A 6,520-nucleotide genomic window follows, 5' to 3' on the forward strand; every position below is an offset into this window, starting at 1 on the left:
AAAAATAAAGAGGATACAAAGACATCACCAAACAACAAGCAAGAGCTGAAGGAGTTTATCACTGCTACAATTGCCTTATAAGCAGTGCTAATGGGAGTTTTCCAAGTTAAAAGAATGCTAAAGAACAACATGGTAGTAAAAAAAAGTATGAAATATACATACATATTTCATACAAAAACACATAAATGTAAACTAATCTATAGCAAAACTAGAATACATTATTAATTTAATTACGGTGAGTGAACATATGGTGTTCATATGTTGGATATTCATACAGTGGGTGTTCATATGGTGAACACTTTTAATTTTAGAATCAAAGTCAATCCCCTGGAGGAGGGCATGTTAATCCAATCCAGTATTCTTGCCTGGAGAATCCCATGGACACAGGAGCCTGGCAGACTATGGTCCATGGGGTCACAAAGAGTTGGACACAACTGAAGCAACTTAGCATGCATGCATCAAAGTAAAAGATGAAAGAACTATAAGTAACTAAAGCTAAAAAACCTACACAGTAAAAACTGATATCTAAGTTATAACAACAATAACATAAAATGTGAGCTGAAGAGAAGTTACAGTGTAGAGTTTTTATATGCAATTGCACTTACAAACATTGCATACTTTACCAGCGATATTTTATGTAAGCCCCAAGTTAACCACAAAAAAATATAGCTATAGAAGTTACATACACACACAAAAAAACCCAGAAAGGAATTACTATATGTAAAATACCAAAAAATCAACAAAATGTGACATGGAAGGCAACAAGGGAGGAAGACAGATAAAAGAACAAAAAAGACTAATAGAAAACAAAGAATAAAATGACAACATCAAATCATTCCTTATCAAATAATAACTTAAAATATAAATGGATTAAACTCTCTAATCAAAAGACAGAGAGTTACTGAATGGGTATAAAAAAATTAGACTCAATTATATGCTGTCCAGTGGAAAAAACATTTACTTTAGATATAAGAAGACCTCAATCAAATCCTTTATGACTATAGAGTGGAGGTACTGTGGAGGTGATGAATAGATTCAAGGGACTAGGTCTGGTAGACAGAGTGCCTGAAAAACTATGGATGGAGGTTTGTACCATTGTACAGTAGGTGGTGACTAAAACCATCCTCAAGGAAAAAAAATGCAAAGTGGCAAAGTGGTTGTGTAAGGAGGGCCTTACAAATAGCTTAGAAAAGAAGAGAAGCTAAAGGCAAAGGAGAAAAGGAAAGATATACCCATCTGAATGCAGAGTTCCAAAGAATAGCAAGGAGAGATAGAAAGCCTTCTTAAGTGAAGAATACAAAGGAATGAAGGAAAACAATAATGTGAAAAAGACTAGCAATCTTGTCAAGAAATTAGAGATACCAAGGGAAAACTTCATGTGAAGATAAGCACAGTAAAGGACAGCAAGAACCTAATAGAAGCAGAAGAGATTAAGAAGAGGTGGCAAGAATACACAGAGAGCTATACAAAGAAGGTCTTAATGACCTGGATAACCTTGATGGTGTGGTCACTTACCTAGAGACAGACCTCCTGGAATGTGAAGTCAAGTGAGCCTTAGGAAGCATTACTACTAACAAAGCTAGTGGAGGTGATGGAATTCCAGCTGAGCTATTTCTAATCTTATAAGATGTTGCTGTAAAAGTGCTGCACTCAATATGTCAGCAAATTTGGAAAACTCAGCAGTGGAAAAGATCAGTTTTCATTCCAATCCCAAAGAAGGGCAATGCCAAAGAATGTTCAAACTGCTGTATAATTACGCTCATTCCACATGCTAGCAAGGTAATGATCAAAATCCTCCAAGACAGGCTTCAACAATATCGGAACTGAAAACTTCCAGATGTACAAGCTGAGTTTAGAAAAGGCAGAGGGACCAGAGATCAAATTGCCAACATCTGCTGGATCATTTAATAACTAAAGGAATTCCAAAATAATCTACTTCTGCTTCACTGATTACACTAAAGCCTTTGACTATGTGGATCACAGCAAACTGTGGAAAATTCTTAAAGAGATGGGAATACCAGGCTACCTTATCTGGCTCCTGAGAAACCTGTATAAAGGTCAGGAAGCAACAGAACAACAGACTGGTTCAAAATTGGGAAAGGAGTATGTCAAGTATCATCACCCCACTTATTTAATTTATATGCAGAGCACATCATGAGAAGTGCAGGGCTGGATGAAGTACAAGGTGGAATCAATATTGCCAGGAGAACTATCAGCAACCTTAGATATGCAGATGATACTACTTTAATGGAAGAAAGCAAAGAGGAACTAAAGAGCCTTTTGATGAAGGTGAAAGAGGAGAGTAATAAGCCTGGCTTAAAACTCAACATTCAGAACACTAAGATTACGGCCTTTAGTCCCACCACTTCATGGCAAATAGATAGGGAAAAAGTGGAAACAGTGGCAGATTTCATTTTCTTGGGCTCCAAAATCACTGTGGACAGTGACTGCAGCCACAAAATTAAAAGACGTTTGCTCCTTGGAAGAAAAGCTGTGACCAACCTAGACAGTGTATTAAAAAGAAGAGACAACACTTTGGTGATAAAGGTCTATATAGTCAAAGCTATGGTTTTTCCAGTAGTCATGTATGGATGTGAGAGCTGGACCATAAAGAAGCTTGAGCACTGAAGAATTGATGCTTTCGAATTATGTTGGAGGAGACTCTTGAGAGTCCCTTGGACAACAAAATCAATCCAGTCAATCCTAAAGGAAATCAACCTTGAATCTTCACTAGAAGGACTGAGGCTGAAGCTGAAGTTTCAATACTTTGGCTACCTGATGTGGAGAGCAGACTTGTTAGAAAGACACTGATGCTGGGAAAGATTGAGGGCAGGAGGAGAAGGGGGTGACAGGGCATGAGGTGGCTGGATACCATCACTAACTCAATGGACTTGCTGCGCTGCGCTGTTGCTTCAGTCGTGTCCGACTCTGTGTGACCCCATAGACGGCAGCCCACCAGGCTCTCCCGTCCCTGGGATTCTCCAGGCAAGAACACTGGAGTGGGTTGCCATTTCCTTCTCCAATGCATGTAAGTGAAGAGTGAAAGTGAAGTCGCTCAGTCGTGTTCGACTCTTAGCGACCCCATGGACTGCAGCCTACCAGGCTCCTCCGCCCATGGGATTTTCCAGGCCTGAGTTTGAGCCAACTCTGGAAGATGGTGAAGAACAGGGAAGCCTGGCACACTGCAGTCAATGGGTCACAAAGAGTCAGACATGACTTAGTAACTAAACAACTGGAACAACAAAGCAACAGATAGTTAGTGGTAAAGGCTGTATAACTGTGAATATACTCAAAACTGCTGTATCCTACACTTTAAAGGCTGAACTTAATGTGAATTATATCACATCAGCACTATCATAATAAAGAGAAATACAGGATGATGAACTTTATAATTATGACCCTAAACAATAAACTGTGGAGAATTCTGAAAGAGATGGGAATACCAGACCACCTAACCTGCCTCTTGAGAAATCTGTATGCAGGTCAGGAAGCAACAGTTAGAACTGGACATGGAACAACAGACTGGTTCCAAATAGGAAAAGGAGTACGTCAAGGCTGTATATTGTCACCCTGCTTATTTAACTTCTATGCAGAGTACATCATGAGAAACGCTGGACTGGAAGAAACATAAGCTGGAATCAAGATTGCCAGGAGAAATATCAATAACCTCAGATATGCAGATGACACCACCCTTATGGCAGAAAGTGAAGAGGAACTAAAAAGCCTCTTGAAGAAAGTGACAGAGAGAGTGAAAAAGTTGGCTTAAAGCTCAGCATTCAGAAAACGATCATGGCATCTGGTCCCATCACTTCATGGCAAATAGATGGGGAAACAGTAGAAACAGTGTCAGACTTTATTTTTTGGGGCTCCAAAATCACTGCAGATGGTGACTGAAGCCATGAAATTAAAAGACGCTTACTCCTTGGAAGAAAAGTTATGACCAACCTAGATAGTATATTCAAAAGCAGAGACACTACTTTGCCGACTAAGGTCAGTCTAGTCAAGGCTATGGTTTTTCCTGCGGTCATGTATGGATGTGAGAGTTGGACTGTGAAGAAGGCTGAGCGCCGAAGAATTGATGCTTTTGAACTGTGGTGTTGGAGAAGACTCTTGAGAGTCCCTTGGACTGCAAGGAGATCCAACCAGTCCATTCTGAAGGAGATCAGCCCTGCGATTTCTTTGGAAGGAATGATGCTAAAGCTGAAACTCCAGTACTTTGGCCACCTCACGCGAAGAGTCGACTCATTGGAAAAGACTCTGATGCTGGGAGGGATTGAGGGCAGGAGGAGAAGGGGACAACAGAGGATGAGATGGCTGGATGGCATCAGACTCGATGAATGTGAGTCTGAGTGAACTCGGCGAGTTGGTGATGGACAGGAGGCCTGGTGTGCTGTGATTCATGGGGTCGCAAAAAGCCGGACACGACTGAGCGACTGAACTGAATTGAACTGAAAGAATGGTATGGTAGGCATGCATCTTCTTGATTTTCTGTAATTGAACTAATATCTCTAGGATTTTTTTCTGCCTTGTGTTAGAGAGAGACTTGTCAGCAACTCAAATTACACTTGGCCTTCTCAGTGTTTTCTCTCAGCTTGAATTTACACTCAGAGGACTCAATATTTTGCCCCCTTTCTTTTCTCTGGAAATTTCTCCCATTTTTAAGGGGCTTGTATGTCTTCTAAGCACAGTGAGGAGAGAACAAAGCCTGGGTTCTGTGAATGAGTTTTGTCCTTTGGTGGCTGCTGTTCTCCTCATGCTCACGCAGAGATCACCTGGCGTATAACCCACTAACCCCAATCTGGCCACTAATTTTATATGAATCGATGTGCTTTGTTCTCTTGACTCTTCTTCAGACCATGTAGGATGTAACTGTGAGGATGCCCCATCTTCTTCACTTCATTCACCTGTCAATGAATGATGTTTAAGTTTTGTCTATGTTTTGCTATTGTAAATAGTGCTGCTATGGATATAGGAATGCATGTATCTTTTTGAATTATACTTTTGTCTGAATATATGCCCAAAGTGGGATTGCTGGATTATAGGGCAGCTCTGGGCTTCCTGGGTAATGCTAGTGGTAAAGAACCTGCCTGCCACTGCAGGAGACATAAAGAGATGCAGGTTCCATCCCTGGGTCGGGAAGACCCCCTGGAGGAGGGCATGGCAACCCACTCCAGTATTCTTGCCTGGAAAATCCGATGGACAGAGGAGCCTGGCAGGCTACGGTCCGTGGGGTCACAAAGAGCTGTACATGACTGAAGTGACTTAGCATGTATGCATGGCAATCCTATTTTTTGTTTTTTGAGGAATCTCCATACTGTTTCCCATAGTGGCTCCATCAATTTACATTCCCACCAACAGTGCAGAAAGGTTGTTCTTTCTCTACACAATCCAGTATTTATTTGTAGACTTTTAAAATGATCGCTATTTTGGCTGGTGTGCAATGGTACCTCATTATAGTTTTGATTTGCATTTCTCTAATAACTAGTGATATGAGCGTCTTTTCATGTGCCTATTGGCCATCTGTATATCCTCTCTGGAGAAATGTCTGTTTAAATCTTCTGCCCATTTTTTGATTGGGGTTGTTTGTTAGAAAACAGTTTTTAGATATAACAAAAGCTTGGTTGTAAAATAAAACAAAATACAATAAATTGGAACTTAATGAAATTAAAAACAGTTGCTCTAGAATGTCTTAAGAGAATGAAAACACATGTCACAGATTGATAGAAAATATTTGCAAATAATTGCTAAAGGATTTGTACCTGGTTTATATAAAGAACTCTTCAAACTTAATAATAAAAAACAAACAAACAAAAAAAAACACCCCAGATTTAAAAAATATTCAAAATGTTTCAGCAGACATTCCACCAAAAAGATATAGAGATGACAAATAAGCATATAAAGATAGTATCTTTATTCATTGGTAAATGCAGTGGAAAATGAGATTGTTTTCTTAACCTCTCATTTTGATAGTTCATTATTAGTATATAGAAATGCAACAGATTTATGTGTATTGATTTTCTATCCTGAAAATTTACTAAATTTATTAGTTCCAACAGTTTTTTGGTGGAGTACTTAGGATTTTTTATATATATAATGTGTTATCTGCAAATACGATAGTTTTCTTTTTTCCTTTCTTATTTGGATGCCTCATTTCTTCTCTTGCTTGTTTGCTCTGGTTTAGACTTCTGATACTAAGTTGAATAAAGGTGGAAAGACTAGATATCCTTGTCATGTTCCTTATCTTAGCAAAAATACTTTTAGCTTTCAACTTTTTAACCTTGAGTGTGGGAAGAGCTGTAGGTCTGTCATATATTGTGTTGAAGTGTGCCTTTATTGTGAAGAGTGTTCTCTATATACCCAATTTGTTGAGCATTTTTATCATGAATAGATGCTGAATTTTGTCAAGGGATTTTTCTGCATCTATTAAGTTGATTGAATGATTATTGGCAATCATATTATTTTGTTATCATTTATCATTTATTATCGTTATCATTATTAACTGGTAATAATGATAATTAGT

Source organism: Ovis aries, chromosome 2 (assembly GCF_016772045.2).
Source record: "Ovis aries strain OAR_USU_Benz2616 breed Rambouillet chromosome 2, ARS-UI_Ramb_v3.0, whole genome shotgun sequence".
Taxonomy (NCBI): Eukaryota; Metazoa; Chordata; class Mammalia; order Artiodactyla; family Bovidae; genus Ovis; species Ovis aries.